Source organism: Peromyscus maniculatus, chromosome 7 (assembly GCF_049852395.1).
Source record: "Peromyscus maniculatus bairdii isolate BWxNUB_F1_BW_parent chromosome 7, HU_Pman_BW_mat_3.1, whole genome shotgun sequence".
Lineage (NCBI taxonomy): Eukaryota > Metazoa > Chordata > Mammalia > Rodentia > Cricetidae > Peromyscus > Peromyscus maniculatus.
This window is the reverse complement of record NC_134858.1, coordinates 34,239,902-34,257,162: the sequence shown is the minus strand read 5'-3', so window position 1 is coordinate 34,257,162 and position 17,261 is coordinate 34,239,902. Positions and strand designations below refer to the sequence as shown.

Here is a 17,261-nt window from a genome sequence, read left to right as displayed (position 1 = left end):
CTCTGTGTAGTCCTGGATGTCCTGAAACTTGCTCTGTAGACCAGGCTGGCATTCAACTCACAGAGATCCACCTGTTTCTGCCTTCTGAGTGCTGTGATTCAAAGCATGCGCCAAGCACGTTTTCATATATGTGTGTAATACACTCTGACCAAGCCCATCCTCCACTCACCAGCCCCTCACCTCCCATTGTTTCCTCTCCTTTTCCATGACAGTCCTCCTAGTTTTGTGTCTTTTAAAAAAGATCTAGATTCTGCATATCAGAGAAAACATGCAACATTTGTCTTTCTGAAGCTGTAGCTTAATATGAAGATATTCAGTTCCATCCATTTGCTTGCAAATGACAGGATTTCATTTTTCTTCGTGGCTGAATTAAATTTTGCTAAGTATATACACCACCTTGTCTTCATCTGTTTATCTGTTGATAGGCACAGAGGCTGACTGTGCAACTTAGCCATTGTGAATAGAGCCACAATAGCATGGATATGCAAGTGTTTCTATTGCATTCTGACACTGATTGCTTCAGGCATGTATCCAGGCCTGTGTGTCTGGATCATAATCACTCTGTAGTGTTTAGAGGAACTTCTACTCTTAATCCCTATATGGCTGGACTAACGTAAATTCTCAGCCATTGTGTATAAGCATCCTTCTCCATGCCTCCCTCTCCCATCTTCACTAGCCACCTTTGTTCTGGACAACAGCCATTCCCGCTGAGGAGAGATGGACTTTCAATGTTGTTTTGTTTTGCATTTCCTTGACAGATAAGGTTTTTGCATTTTTTCACGCAGTCTTCTTTTGAAAATTGTCCAATTTATATACTCATTTATTAATTGAATTATTTGTTCATTTATGAGTTCTTTGTAGATGGTGGATATTAATTCCTGTTAGAGGACTAGTTGGAAAAGATTTTCTCTCACTGTGTAGGCTCTCTCTTCACCCTGGTAATGGTTTTGTTGTTATTGTGCAAACGCCTTTTAATTTCATGGAATTCCATTTGTCAATTCTTGCCATACTGCTGGAGCCCTCTTCAGAAACTGCTGCCTATACCTATATCCTGAAATGTTTTCCCTAATAGATCTAAAGCTTCAGCTCTGTCCTTGAAGTTTCTGATCTATTTTTGAATTGATTTTTGTAAAGGGTGAGAGATAGGGATCTAGTTTCAATCTTCTCCACGGGGATATCCAGTTTTCCCAGAACCATTTGTTGAAGAGGCTGTCTTTTTCTCTAGCAGATGTTTGCTTTTTATTATTTTTATTTTCAGTTTGCACTTTTGTTAGTAGCCAGTTAGCTGGAAGTGTGCGATTTCATTTGTTGGCCCTCTGTTCTACTCCATTGCTCTGTGTGTCTGCCTTTATGCCACTACCATGCTGTTTGTGCCATTATGGCTACCCAGCCTAATTTAAAGTCAGGGCTGTGAGGCCTCCGGTGTTGCCCTTTTTGCTCATCATTGCTTTGACTGTTCAGAGTCTTTTGTATTTTTGTGTGCATTTGAGGGTTGCTTCTTCTGTTCATGGAGAAAATTGGGATTTGGATGGGGGCTGAACTGAATCTGTAATTCCTTTTGGTGATAATGCCCCCTCTCACACTATTAATTCTACTGTTCCATGAACATAGGCAGTCTTCTAGAGTCTTCCCTTGGTGTCTTAATAGTTCCTGTGTATGAACTTATGCCATATGACCTTGCTGACTCTGTTTATTAATTCTAGTAGCTTTCTTGTGAATTCTTTGGGATTTTCTCTATATGGAATCATAGCATCTAAAAACAGAAATATCTCCCCCCCTTTTTTTTCTATCCATTTTTGATTCTTTTAATTTCTTTTTCTTGCCTAATTGCTCTGGCTGGAACTCGAAGCCAGTGTTGGTTAGCAGAGGTGACAGCGGCCATCTCGTTTGATTCCTTGTTTGGGGGAACACTTTCAGTCACTCATCATCAAGGCTGCTGTTTGCTGTCTGTAGCCGATGGTTGCCACTCCTGGGGCCGGGTGTGCTCTATGCTTTTGTTACCCGACACATAGGTTTCTTCTGACAGAGGCTCATATTTGGAGTCCTGCTTAGAGAAAATGCTTGTTAATTAGAAAATATCCCTTTCATGGTGGCACTAACCACATTATTAAAATGTCAGCTGAACTGAAACCTAAACATTTGTTAAGCTCCTACTATATTGCGGGCACTTTTATGACCTCGTTGGCTCCAACAAATAGTCCATGGAAACAGACTCCTTATTGTTGCTGCCCCCACTTGAGAGACTAGGAAATGCATGCTAAGAAATGAGGTGACATACACAGTTGGTGAGTGTCCCTCAGGTCAATGTAATTGCTTAACTCTCCTGATTTCTAGGTTGATATGGTCTTTGTTCACTAATTCTTTACTTTGGACAGATTTGCTTTGTGGGATGCATCAGAATGTCCCTGGGGTTGCAGGATTGGCAAAGGCATTCTCAAATATGCTGCTGTTCCTCAGCCCATTCTGGTAGACCTGATCATGTCTGGAGTCTCCCCCGCCATAAGAGAATCAGCACTGTGAGCCGTGACTGACAAGAGCTCCCTGTGGCCTGGGTCTGCAATGGAGTAAAGGGTGACAATCATTGTCAACCACAGCTCATTTTTATTCCTTGCTGTTGCTGAGGCCAGCTAAGCTAGAGTCTTGGCTGAGTAGATGCTCTCAGAAAGGTTCCAGGGAGTTCCTGTGGGGGATGGGAAAGGAATGCTTTTCAGTGTAAGGAGAAGCTGCTGGGCCTGGCAACTTTGTCCTCACCCCAATCCCCTGTACCGTTAACTCAGGGGTAATCTACACTCCCCGTGGAATCAGCTTTATCAAGTAACTGCAGCCGCAGGTGCCTGGATAATTCATAGCCAACGGCTAGTTTCTGCCTCAAATTTCTGGGTCAAGACAGCTGTGTAAGATCCTATTCTGACAGTGTCACCACAGTTGACCAGTGGACTGTATGTCCTTTCTGGGTTTGGGTTGTTTTTTTTTTTTTTTTTTTTTTGAAGTGTGAGCGTGAACCTGGCACAGAGTCCTGGTTGGAGTCCCCAGGGTTGGCAGCCTGTACAACCGTCCTGGAGTCTTCTGAGTCCTGGGGCTGGATGCTCACCCTCAGCAGATGTTACTGTGGGTGGTCTGGTTGGAAGATGTCTGTACTTAAAAGTTGAGATTTGAGCAGGGGAAGGCAGTGTTTCTGCGGGTGTGACTTCCTTGTAAAGGTTGACTTTCCTTTCCTTGGCCACCTCCTCATCTGCACTGTGGTCTTATGAAGGGAGGCAGGTGCATTGAATCCCTGCCCCTTCTGTTGTGGTCAGAGCAGGCTTTACTGAGCTGTTTGGTCTCATTGACCATTTTGGTGGCACGTTCTTTTTATTTTTTAGTTCTTTATTATTTAAAAAAAAATTTTTTTGAGACAGGGTTTCTCTGTGCAGCCCTGGACGTCCTGGAACTCTGTAGTCCAAGCTGGCCTTGAACTCGGAGATCTGCCTGCTTCTGCCTCCCGAATGCTGGGATTAAAGGTGTTTGCTGCCATGTCCTTGTTTTGTTCTTGTTTTTGCCTTAGACTGGTCAAGTCCTTGAAAGGTTCCCGGGGCTGCAGAGAGCCACCTGTCAGTTCTAGGCAGAAGGACCGTCATTGAAATTCCAAGCAGACACGTGTGAACAAACAAAAGGGGGCGGGACTGGGGGGGTAGGCAACTCTCCCAACAGTCTATTTAGATTATACTCAGCAGGTCTTTGTCGTCTCGATTCAGCTTAGCAAATATCTGTGCAGTAATTTCAATGAGACCCAGTTCTCTTCCAGGAAACCAGACTCTGTTTGGAACTCAGGGGAACCAGCCCCTCTCAGTCTCTCCCCTTCTGTGCTGGGCTCCACTCCTCTCCTCCAGCCTCCCACCTGAACATCCTTGCCAAACTGTGTATTTCCTTCTGCCCTCCAGACTTGGGGTCCTAGAGACTCTTCCCCCTCTGTCCCTCTTTCTCTTCTGACGGTCACGGTCCCTCTCATTTGCCCAGGAGGGTCCTGGTTTAAGTCTCTCGTCCCAGTGCGGTTGTTAATAGCTCTCTTTCCACTCTGAGAAGTGTCCAAGTTCAGACAGTAAATTAAATGGTCAGCCAGACTTTAACCTATCGGAGGCCGAGGCTGCCCTCTGTCCGTGTCTGGCATGTCACTGCATTCCCATGCCACCACCCTGGTTCCCACACTCTCACCTCTTGCCAGACTCCTTCAGCTGCTTTCTCTCTGGTGTCCTTATTTGTGCGTCGCTCTCCTAATCCTCTCTGCAAATCATTGCCTGATTAATTCTCTCAAAATACAGCGCTTTCGCAGTTCACTGGATCCTTGCTGCTTATAAGAGACTGTTCAAACATTGTAGCCTGGCACTGAGAGATCCCTTGCTTACAGCCTGGCTTCTGCTCTAGTGGGCGTGTTGCTTTTTCTCGCTTCTCCGGATGGGATCTCAGTCACTGTTCAGTGCCCTGCTCCTGCCTGGTGAGAGTCACCTGGGAATACTTGTTCACTAAGGTCCACTTGCCTGGGCCATCCCCACAGACTCGAACCAGGGGCTTCATGCTTTAAGGCCAGCATCGATTCCAACCTCATGAGTGCCGTGCTTTTTTTTTTTTTTTTTTAAGTTTATTTATTTTTATTTCATGTACATTGGTGTTTTGCCATGGGTGTTGAGTCTCCAGGAACTGGAGTTACAGACAGTTGTGAGCTGCCACGTGGGTGCTGGGAATTGAACCAGGGTCCTCTGGAAGAGCACTCAGTGCTCTTGACCGCTGAGCCATCTCTCTCCCCGAGTGCTGTGCTTTTGACTAGCCTACCCCTCAGGACTCTCCTCCTCTGAACTCCTCGACCTGGAGCAATTATTGCCTGCACAATCCATTTGGCATCTAATCACGTACTGCCTCATGGCTCTTCACAGATTGCTGTCTTGAACCAGGGCTCGAAGGCTTTGCTGTGAGTTTGCACTGCTGTTGTCCTCCGTAAAGTTGCAGGTTCCTTGAGGACAGGACCTGCATCCTCTCCATCCTTTTGTTCCCATGGCAACATCAAGTGCCTACTAAGTGTAAAAGAAACAATAAAACAATATTCATTCAGGAGTTTCATCTGGGAAAGACCCTTCTCATCCCATAGTTTAGACTCGATTTTGTAGGTGAGCAAAGGAAGAAAGAGAGAGAGGAAAAGTCAAGAGAATTACTCAGAGGTCTAGCGAATTCAAATGGGAGGGCCAGGCTGCGAATGCAGATTTTTGAGCAGACCAGGGTACTTTCTGGTCACCAAGCGCTGTGTTCATTTTGTTTTTAGAATTTAAGGATGAGTAGGAAAGTAGAAAGTAGAGGAAAAGAAGGTGACCAAACCAGGGGTGGGACACGGCATCAACAAAATCCTAACGCTAGAAAGCTGTTTGGTAGAATTTGGGGGACAGGAGCAATGGATACAAGATAATTCCTATCGTCTAGAGTTTAAACACACATACACGCACACACAGACACAGACATCCTGCATGTGTGGGACAAGAAGATAGATGGGGGATTATTTTAGAGGAGGAAGGGAATTAGTGGGGGGGGGCCTAAGGTGCACTAAAGAAGGCAATGGGGGTGAATATGAGCAAAGCACATGATATACTTGTGTGGAGAGACCATCATGAAACTCGTTATTTTGTATGCTAGTTTCAAAATGAAAACAAAGTGAGCAATTTAAAAATTAAAAAGGTTGACAGAATTGTAGGGGGAGGGACAGGCCAAGGTAGAGAGTGTCAGGATTTGGGTTTCGGGCACCAGAGGTGCCTCCTGCCAGCACCTGAGAGGCAAGACCCATCTCTGTATTCTCTGGTTCAGAAGTGGTGGTGGGATGGGTGTGTGTGTGGGAGGGGGGCAGTGGGATGCTGGTGGGCCACTCAGGAGGTCCAGGAGAGGGCGTGGGAATGCCTATTTTCAGGCAGCTGGTCACATGTGCTTTGGGCTCCACTGAAACCCAACCCCATGGTACTGAAAAGCGTCACCGGTAACGCTGTTATATATAGCTTTCAACTTTAATAAGGTGTTGCAGAAACTACAAAAATACATCTAACCCAAACCACATTTCCCTGGAAGCTTGATCTGGAATCCCTTTCCACTGCTCCTGTGTGGCGCTCTGCGCTGTCAATAGAGCCGTTAAAACACAATGGAGAGTGGGTAATTGCGCATTATATGGCTTTTGTTTTCTGTTATGAAATATCGACATCGGAAAAGAGAGCGGGATTACTGTGGCACTGGAGGGCACTGTGAGGAGACTCAGGGGGGAGCCTAAGGTGTGGGTGGATGAAGGCAGATGGTGGCCGACCAGTCTGTCTGAGTCTGGATTTTTCTATCAGGAACCTGGAGAAATTCACACATCTCACTGACATGAAGAGGCCCTCGGTGAGAATGGGGTTGGCTGAGGACTCAGGTCCTGGCATAGTGGTGCCAGGGGAGGCAGAACTCAGTTGTGGGTACAGTGGCTGAAATATGTGTCTGATGGTACCTTGGGGAGATAAGGACCAGTTCAGTCAGGAAACAGGCACTGGGATCATTTCCCAGGAAAAGCTGGGCTTGTGTCCATCTTGTGAGCTGTTGGAGGGTGGGGGGGCTTGGGAGGACATAAATGATGTTTGACTCTGATGCTGGCTGGGGATCCTGGTAGGAGTCGGGTCTGGGGAAGGTGGAGGCTCACCAGAGTGAGCTCAGGGCTCTTTGTTCCTTGAAGTACTAACAACAATAAAAGAATACAAGCTCCCTTTACTGAGTGCCGAGTGGCAGGTGCTTCGCATGTGTTTTCTCCCTCGAGACTTACCGCAACCTGGGGAGGCAAACGCTGGCCCATTTTCTAGATGGGGGACAGAGGCCAACGGAGGGACTCCCTGCTTTGTTCGCTGGGGCTTCAGCCTCTCTGTCTCCAAGGGTCATGGGGAGGGAAGGGTAACTGGGAAGGCCAGAGGAGGCCAAAGCCAGCCAGCTTGACCGGGTGTGGTCTTGCTTTCTTGGGGGAAAGAAGAGCAGGTACTGGCAGAGAACCCACTGTGAACTGTCATTGGACCAAGGGCTGTGAGGGGCAGATTGCCTCGGGTCACCTGATGACTGTCCCAAGTCCTGTGGGCCAGCTTCCTGCCTCCATGCAGGTGAACGAACCCCTGGCTGAGGTGGGACCGTTAGGGCATCTCCACGCTGCCATGCAGCATTGTGGGGTCTGCCATTGGGTTTGAGGGATGGCCTGTCTCTCTAGATAGATTACATTTGGTTTGTTCAGAAGCCATTTATGGCTTTATAAAGCTCTTAAATTGGCTCTTTTCCCCCCTCAAAACATTTCTTCAAGCTTACAAGGCCAGTTTTAGAATAGCAATTACCAGCTCCAATATCCCCCAGCAAACTCACGCTGTGCTGTTGTCTATAAACTGCTCGGGACATTTGTAATGCTGCCACACGGCATATCTGCAGGCGGAAAGCCCCTGTCTTGCCGAGGAATGCTGCAGAGGCCCCTTTCTCAGCCCTAATTTATGGGCCACATAAAACTCTTGTGAAGTTGCCCTGCATCTTTCCGAGGCAAAGTTGAGGATTTTTACTGTTTCAAGCTGCTAATTTTTTCCATTTAAAGCCAGCCTTCTGTCCGTGCCAGCGTGCATGTGTGCATACAAGTTGGCCACTTTAATTTATGTGCCGCCTTCTCTCTGTGTAATGCTTATAACTCACAAATGTGTGCATAATATACCACCAGCTCTTCCTTATTACAAAGAGACTCAGCTGCTTTGTCCCGTGGCTGCAACAGCCTGGACCCCTCCCTGCATCTCCACCACTGATGCCCAGGGAGGAAGCCCCAGTGCAAAGGAGGACATGAGCGCATAGGGACTGTGTGAACCAAGGCCGGGCGTCTCTACCCTGTGCCCTCCTTTGCTGTTCGTTGCTGTGATAAACACCTTGACCCAAAGCAACGTGGGGAGGTTTGCTTCATCTTGTAGCTTATGGTAAAGGGAAGTCAGGGCGGGAACCTGGAGGCCAGGAACGGAAGCAGAACCGGGCAGGAGTGCTGCTTAATCGGCTTGCTTTCCATGGCTCATTCAGCTTGCCTTTTTATACAACCCAGGACCACCTGTCCAGGAGTGGCACTGCTCCCAGTGGACTGGGCCCTCCCACACCAACAGTGAGTCAAGAAAATGCTCCAGAGACTTGTCCACAGGCCTGTCTCATGGAGGCACTTCCTCAACTGAGGCTCTCTCTCTTCCCGGGTGACTCTAGTTGGTGTCCAGTTGACGAAAACTAACCAGCTCAGCCTGAGTGATGAGGGGATTAATGAGAGGCAGTGGGGTGGGACAGGGCACAAGGCTGAAGTTCGGATCTGGGAACTAGGGTTTAGAGCGCAAAAGAAGCACATTTTACATGTGCAACCTCTCAAAGCCTCAGTTTCTCCCACTTGCAGGGTCCGGGGTCAGATTATAAATTTCTCACCGGAGTACTTTGAGTTTCCAGTATGCTAATGACTGTAAAGGCCTTTCATAAGCTAAGGCAATATCCAAGGACTGGCTGGAAGCTATTCCAAGCTCTCAACTGCTGGCAGGGCCCCCTAGGAAGGAGAACAGCCAAGAGCAATGTGATGTCTCAGGGCTTTCCAAAGTCAAATCTCATGCCTTTGCATGAGCCCTGCCTCCCTAGTCTCTGGTGAGTCCTGAGCTCTTGTGTAACACAGGCTGGAGTTGGAACTCTACTCATGGCTCCTGCTTTTCTGCCAGGGTCCTCTGCATCCAGAGATTGCTGATCTTTTGATGAGAGTACATTAATAGCCTGTCTCTACCCCCAGCCAGTTCCAATCCTTGCCTCTTCTTGGGAGTAACAATTCTCTCTTGGTCTTTGTAGATGCCTCCCACCTGGAAGTCACCCAGCCCTCCTTTGCTGGGTTTTCTGAGAGTCTCAGCTTGATGGGTTGCGGGGGAATCATGGGCAGGGAGGCTCATAGCTCCCAGTCCTGGCTCTGTCCCCTCGTGAGGGTCTTTACTATACAACAGCATCTTTAACACGGGGGGGGGGGGGGTCCTGTGAGCACAGACTGTGATTACTCTGGCTGACAGTAGGGGACATTAGCTCCTCCTGAGGTTTTGGTGTGTCCCTCAGCATAGAGGACCCAAGTCCCAGTCGTGCTTCAATGTCTCTAAGGCCTCATCTCCCCCCCTTTTTAAACTGCTCGTGTTGGAATGCTCCCACTTGGATATTTTGCCACTAATTCGAAACTCTAGGAGTTTAAGGCGGACTCATTCGCTGCATTTCCAGTGAAGGGAAAGATGCTGTCATTTATTGCGCATCTACGACATGCGTGCCAGCTGCCAAGGTGCAGCGTATGCTCCAGGTAATTAAATTCTCACCACAAACCCTACTAGTCATCATCGCTAGCATGGAGTCAGCAGTGTGCATGCCAAACGCTGTTCTGTGTTCCTTCCATGAATCCCATCCTCACCACACTCTGGTAGATGATAAAACCGAGGCATGGAGAAGTTAAGGAACTGGTCCAACATCACAGAGCTAGTAATGTGGGAAGATGGGATGAACAGCCAGCGAGTTTGGTTTCCAGCCTGAGCACTTAATCACCCAACCACACAGGAAACTGTTTTCATTTCACCCCACCGAAATTTACAGTGAAATGTAAACTGATGTTCGGAGGGACTGAAGAGCGTGCCCAAGGACACATAGCCAGGAAAAGGCAGAGGCAGAGCTTGAACCCATGCTGGTCTGCTCCAAAGCACCCTCTCTTCCCATTGTGTTGCTGTCTCCTCATTCACTGCCTTAAGACGCTGTTTTCTTACCTACCTCTAATTCACAGTGTCTTAGGCAAGCTAGTGAGACTGTGAAGTTAAGATTATTTTTAAGATGAAGGATTTGTGCTTGGGAGAGCTGGGAGGCAGGAAGAAGAGAACAGACTTGGCAGTGAAGGGGGAGGTTTCCTAATACATCCTGTTGCATCCCCAAGGCAGAGAAACCTCTAAAGAATAGAGATTTATTCTTTTACTTCTAGAGGCAGGCGAGTCCAAGGCCAAGGGCCTTCTTGTCTCATCCCCTGGCAGAAGGCGAGACGGCAGTTCTAGAAGGGAGCAGAACTCGTCCTTCATCAGGAGGCCACTCCGGGAACCCAGCATTAATTCCTTCACACATGACTTGTTTGCCTCCTAAAGCTCCCACCTCTCAACCTTACATCAGGATTAAATTCCCAAGCCAAGAGCTTTGTGAGAGAGACACTCTCAGTTACTTTTCCCTGACAAGAGCAACTTAAGGGAGAAAGGACTTATTGACGCACAGCTCTGGGCTACAGGGAAGTCAAGCCGTCGGGAATGTGACGCAGCAGGTCACATTAAGTTGACTGAACAAGCAACAATGCATGCATGCATTCTATGCAACAATGCATGCATGCTCAGCTTACTCCTTCCACTCTCATACAGTCCAGTTTCCCCTTCCCAAGGAACAGTATCACCCAAAGTGGGTGGATCCTCCTACCTCAATCAGGGTAACTAACATAGTCCTCCACAGACATGCCCAGAGACCCATCTCCCAGGTGAAGCTAAGTTTTGCCAAATTGATAATTAACATTAACCACCACAGGCAGACACCTTCTAACCGACTTAGGTGGTGAGGCTTGGGCTAGGGTAACGAGACTGCATGGTGGGCGAAGGGAGACTCCAGAGTTGTTCTGGAGAACCAGTAGAACCTCGAGATTGGCAGGTACTAGAAGTCTAGTTTAGAGTGGGACCTCCAGCCTGATGATTCAGTGGATCAACACTATTCATGCTAATGAAAGGCAAGTTCTTGGAGGCAAGAGCTTCATTTTACAATCTAGAGTCCAAGATGCTAAGAAAACACCCAGTGAAAGATCCCTGGTGGTAGCCAGGAAAGGTTGGCACTCTCTCCAAACTCCAGAACTGATTACGGATATCAAGTGTCTTTTTAAAAAAAATCATTTATTTTTATTTTACGTGCGTTGGTGTTTTGTCTACATGTATATTTGTGTGAGCATGCCAGATCCCCTGGAAATGGAGTTACAGACAGTTGGGAGCTGCCACGTGAGTGCCGGGAATTGAACCTAGGTCCTCTGGAAGAGCAGCCAGTGCTCTTAACCTCTCTCTGAGCCATCTCTCCAGCCCGATATCAAGGTTCTTAATGTGTTTGGTTCATGGCCTCTTTGACAGTCTGATAAAATTCTCTCAAGAGAATTTGATATGCAGGTACTCTTGGTTGATTATTCTTCAGTTGTGGAGCATCAGCCTAAGAATTCCGAAGATAGAGTACCTTAGGTTCAGAATGCTGGGTTTAGGGGCTCTGTTCTGGCTCCCAAGCTTCTCTCCCAGTGGTCCTCAGCCTTCCTAATGCTGCAACCCTTTAATACAGTTCCTCCTGTTGTGCTGACCCCCAACCATAACATTATCTTCATTGCTACTTCTTTTTTTTTTTTATTTTTTTTGTTAGATTTCTTTATTTATTATGTATACAGTGTTCTGTTTGCATGTATCCCTGCAGGCCAGAAGAGGGAGCCAGATCTCATTACAGATGGTTGGGAGCCACCATATGGGTGCTGGGAATTGAACTCAGGACCTCTGGAAGAACACTGGAAGAACAGCCAGTGTTCTTAACCTCTGAGCCATCTCTCCAGCCCTCATTGCTACTTCTTAACTGTAATGAATTATAATGAAATATCTGTGTGTTAGGCAACCCCTGTGACCTCCAAAGGGGTTGTAACCCACAGGTTGAGAACCACTGTTCCATAGGCCCTACCACTACTTGGGCAGGGCACTGGCTCTATGGAGGAAACCGAAGAGCCCATGTTTTACTGCGACTCGGTTTGGTCTCTGAGTGTTAGCTCTAGAGATCTCTGCCAGGATCCTTGAAGGGGTGACTGTCCTATGAAAGCATGTGCTGGCATGTATTTGCTACAGTTTCCTCCGACTCGCAGCCCAGAGGAGGTCCATTTCTCTGAGCCTGTGTATCCCTGTGTGTGCCCCACAACCAGCCTTGAGGCTTGTCCACCACTCTTTCTCCTGAACATGCTGGGGGTTAGTCTAAGCATGGGTTACTTCTTGTTGCCCGAGGACTGTCCTCTTCGAGGTGATTGAGACAGGAGGCCCTCTTCTGTGGACCCCACTCTTCTCTCCCTGTACCAAATCTTGAGTGGTAGACAGAATCTCCCAAGAACCTTCCTCTGAGGCCAGTATGCATTTCTAGCTAGGCATTCGTCTATGAAGATGGGAGGAGAGGAGCCGTCAGGAACTGACATTCAGATGCAGGTTCCTCATCAGTGGCCACACAGGGGAGGAGGACCTGAGAGCCAGTGAAGTCTTGCCTGGGCCAAACCTCTTACATATTTTTCTGTGACCTTGGGCAATCTGCCTCACCTCTCTGGACCTGAATGTCCTAATCAGTACAACAAAAAGAGGCACTGGACCCAAGCACACCCAGAGCCTCAAATGTGCTCTTTCCCCAGGATTCTAACTCTTGGTACAGAGCTGTAGTTCACCAGTAAGGACTATACACTGGGACTGGAGTGGCCCTCATCACTTGATAAGGGTAAAAAGGCACCTCTCCTACTTAGCTGTAGTTCACCAGTAAGGACTACACACTGGGACTGGAGTAGCCCTCATCACTTGATAAGGGCAAAAAGGTACCTCTCCTACTTAGCAGAGAGTGCTCCTCCCCCAACCATGACTTTGAGAAAGAGACTTCTGTATTAGCTCTTGGTATCAAGGTATGAAGAAGATAGGCCCCTGAGATTATTTGATTTTACCCTCCCTGAATGCTCTGTGGCTACTTAAATACAAATTGAAATGGATTCAAATGAACTCACATTAAAAATTCAGCTTCTCAGTCTCACTAGCCATGTTTCACGCATTCGGTAGACGCCTGCCCACTGCAGAAAGTGATGCACTGAAGGTCCTTGTCTTCAAGACCTTCCTTACCAAGGAAAGTGGGTGTTTGAAATAGTTGAATGATAATGCTTGGGGACACCTTGGTCCTCGTGTCGCTCATTACATCTCAGATGGGAGGGAGCTGACAACTCTCAATTAATTATAAACACACTGACCTTCAGATTCACTTAATGATTGCCCAGGCCATATGGGTGGATGCATAGCAAGCCAGAGTCAGTCTCTGCCTCTGGTTCCCCCCGGACAGCTCACGGTATCGTAGAGCCTCTCTACCAGGTCCTTCAAGTCAAGGGTTAGGCTTCCAGATCTCTCTTTCTGAACCTCCCTTTTACTGGACATCCAGAGCTACCTGAGAGGCAGGCCTTTGTCTTCCTTGGCGTCCTTGAAGACAGCTGCCTGTCAAAGGTCTGTGGTGAGGCTGGGAGTGTGACATGTTGGTAACATCATTCTACTTTACACCCCTCCCCTGGCTGTGGCTTTGACAGGGTAACAACAAGGGTCAACTGAGCTGGTACACATCCCTTGGTTTTGGATTGTCGCTGCCTGTTCCCAGATCTCATGGGACTCCTGGAAAAGGGTCATGGTGACCTCAGGGTGGGTCATCTCCACTCTTCACTGTGCCTGCCCTGCACACAGATGTGGGCTGCCTCAGCTGAGGTTTGCCAACCGAAGCTCCTCCTCCTCCCCACACCTTTTCTTCTCCTCTCATCTCTTTTTCCTCTTCCTCTCCTTTCTTCTTTTTTTTTCTCCTTCTTTTCTTCTTGCCCTGGGTGGTCATCTACTGCCCCATACCCTCGGCCCAGTTTCAGGCGATAACCTCATGTGTATTTCTGCTCATCTGCTCAGGCTGGTTCGTCCGACCCTTCCTAGGGTCTGATGAAACATTTCTAAAGCAGTGCAAACAGCTTCCAGATCGGTCTACAGAGGCTGGACAACTCCTGGCAGGGTGGAATATAGGTTGCCACAAGCTTTGTTTGCAGAAAGTTCCTCGTTTTCACTTTCACCCTTGTCTAGCTGTTCCTGCCAGCCCCCACCCCTAAAACCCACTCAGTGCAAATTAAATTTACTGTCCAGTTAAATTGGGAAGTCAAATCAGTGACTGCGAAGGAAAGCAATGTCTCAGGCTGAAAACGCAGCCCAGTGGTAGAGAATGTGTAGGAAGTACGAGAGCCTGAGTTGGGTTCCCTGCACCTTGAGAGACAACTGGGGAGACGAAAGGAAAGGGGGGAAAATGAAAGAGGAAAGGAAAGCAAGGACTCCACAAACATGCTTATTTTATTTCTGCACAGCAATGTGGGGCTCCTGGTCTATACAAAATTTCATTGGCTTGGGGCTGGAGAGATAGATGGCTTAGGGGTTAAGAGTGCTAGCTGCTCCTCCAGAGGACCCAGGTTCAACTCCCAGTACCCACGTGGCAGTCCACAACCGGCTGTAACTCCAGTTACAGGGGATCCAATGCCCTCTTTTAGACTGTGCAGGTACTTCGCATGAGTGTGGTGCATAGACAAACATGTAGTCAAAATATACACAAAAAAATAAAATAAAATAAAAAGATTTTCTAGGTCTCTCTCGGCTCTTACGGTCTGGAAGAACAGAAGTAGCATCTGCTTGTGGACTAGCTTGTGACGAGACAACGTGACTCTCACGTGACCTCTGCTGTGGACGCAGGGGCAGGTAGCTCACTTCCTTTCTGTGTGATCGCCCTTCTATAGAACAGTGACGTAAGACGCTGCTTAGGGCTGTCTGTGGGGAGAGCTGTCTATTGTCACAGGTTGCTCGTCAGACCTGGCTGCTGGCCTTTGGTCATGTGACGGCAACCGGGCCAAAAGGCAGAGCTCTTTTGTTCTTCAGTATCATCTTCTTTAGTAATGTGAGGACATAAAACAAAGAGACGAGAGAAGAACCGGAAAGGATCAGGCCAACTTGCTCTCCTCCCCCTGTGTCTCGCCAGTCTGCCTCATCTCACCAAATACCACAGGCTGAGAGGCCCAAATGCCCGGGCATCATCCTTGCCTTGGACTCTTCCTCTCATTTCCACTTAGCTCAACTGTAAGTTCTGTCAATGGGAATCTTGACCTGACACCTCTCTGTGATGGAGCCACTCCCTTAGCCCATGCCCCTCCTCCCATCATCTACCTGGCGTCCTCTCTTGTCCTCACCTCTTTTCCAGACTCAAGCCAGAACATCTTTCACGCCCCGTTTCTTCATTGAGGCCATCATGATTTGTAGTCATATTTATTTGTGTGATTGGGAGTTTAATGCCTAGCATGCTCATTAGGCACACTTCAGGGGGTCACGATCCGTGCCCACCTGAGCATCACTACACAGTCAGTACCACTGATAAGGGACAGAGAATCAAATGTATGAATGGTTCCAGAGGGAGGCCTTCCTCTAAAATGTGCAACAACTTGTCTTTTTCATACAGGAGCATCTCTCTAGAGCCCAGAGCACTAACTCGTCCATCCATGGACTTGGTAAAGCTTTGTCGAGTGAACTGTGTGAGCCTTTGAAGTAGGAAGATCGTGCCCACTACTTTTCCTGTCGCTTCCACGAGACACCTGCCAGAAACAACTTGAGGGGGAGGGAGGGATCGTGGCAGGGAAGGAACGGAGGCAGGAATGGTTCAGTCTGTGGTGGTAGGACTTGCCCTGTGGCATCTGTATGTCTTGATGGATCAGGAAGCCACGAGTGGTTCTGGGGATGGGGGTGGGCTATATCCTTTAAAGGGCTGCCTCCAGTGGCCCACGTCCTGTATTCCAAAGGTTCCACAGAACCATCAACTAGGAACCTGAACTGTCTAGACCCAAACAACAACAGAGTTCCGCCAGGCTCTCTAATCCAGACTTACTGCCTTTAGAGAAGGGACCACCTTCTCCTGACGTCATTCCTCCCCTGATCTCACTGATGTCTGGGGTCCTAGTTTCCATGAACCCATTCTGATCTGAGAGCTCAGACTGGACATAAACACAGACTCTCACTGATTCTGTCCAGATACCCTAGAGGAGGAAGTGGGGGCTTACTTATTGCAGAGGGGTTCTGTTTGGGGCTGGAGAGGTAAGCTAGAGACGTGCAAACGAAGCATAAGTTCCTGTTGCTGCTCAAAGCCATTGGCCAGAGGAGCTCTTGGAAATCTCTTTGCCCTTCTAGGACTACACTGAGTGAAGCTGAAATCCTTCTCCGATTGCTGGAGATGGGGGAGAAAGCAATCCTCCCACCTAGAGCATACTGGGGATTCCAAGAAGATATGGAGTGGCCACAAAGAGACAGTGAAGCTAGGGAGAGATCGAAAGGGAGGAAAGGGAGGGAAGGAGAGCAGAAAGGGGAGGGGGCTGCAGGGGTGGTGTGGGAAGGCTCCGTGGTGCCTCATAACTCTTCACCCCGCCCCACCCACCCCCACCCCGTCCCCCTCACCCAGGCTGTAGCCTCCACCTGTGAAGCGGGATTACATTACTTGTGTAGCTACCAGACTAAGGGGCCCATCTGACAGGTTCACCAGGATGCAGTACCTCAGCCACAAAATGAGAATCGCTTACCCTACACCATCAGCAATGCCTTACCCTGAGCCCCTTCCCACTCTCCTGCTGGAAATGGCCATGGGGACTGAATTCTTCCACCTCACTTCCTCACAGTTTGTCTGCCAGAGCCTCCTCCTGGACACTCCCCACTTCCGTTCGGTTCCTCCTGCTGTGTAGGCATTTCCCTGAGAGAGCCAGCCTAGATTAGTTTGAGCCAAGGGTCAGGGAAGACTGTGTGTTTGGGAGGTGGTGGGCTCGGCTGGGGGCTGGGGGTCTCGCGCTGCCTTGTGGCTGCTCTGCGGGGTCTGGCAGAGCCCCAGCCTCTGGCTGTGACATACAGCCTCCTTCATGAAACCAGACAGAATTAAGCCTTTTGTTTCCTGTTTGCTAGGCCAGCTTAAAGAAAACACAGAGGGTCCATGGGGCCGGGGCTCCCAACAAGACGGCCTTTGTATTCATTTAATTAATCAGTTAGCTGAGGGGAGGGAGGGGAGGGAAGTTCGTGTTATAAATACATGTTTTTCTTTGGCTTTTTCCCCCCCAAAAGACAGAGTCTGAATGGCGACCCCATGAGAGCTCCCCCATCTCACTCTCGATGTGCTGGAGGCCGGGGCTAGCCAAGCCGCAGCTGTGACCCTCCTGGCCACCTCCCTCACTCAAGGGGCATTAACTGTGATGTTTGTGGGTCCTGGGGAAATGTTAGGTACTGGCAGTGTGGCGAGGTGGCTGCTGGCCTCTGGACCCCGCTCCCCCCTTTCCCTTTTACCTCTGAGCTGCACTTCCTATCATCTCTTTGGATGAGATAATTTCACTGTCACATAGAAGAGGACATGTCCATCCCCCAAGAGGCCAGAGC

The 17,261-nt window shown here is 48.6% G+C and overlaps 1 protein-coding gene across 5 annotated transcripts in view; it reads left to right on the top strand.

Annotated features, from left to right (window-relative positions):
* The window catches only part of Pknox2 (PBX/knotted 1 homeobox 2), a 274,475-nt gene that overhangs the window by 19,175 nt on the left and 238,039 nt on the right, over positions 1 to 17,261 (top strand). The gene's annotated exons all lie outside the window — the stretch shown is intronic.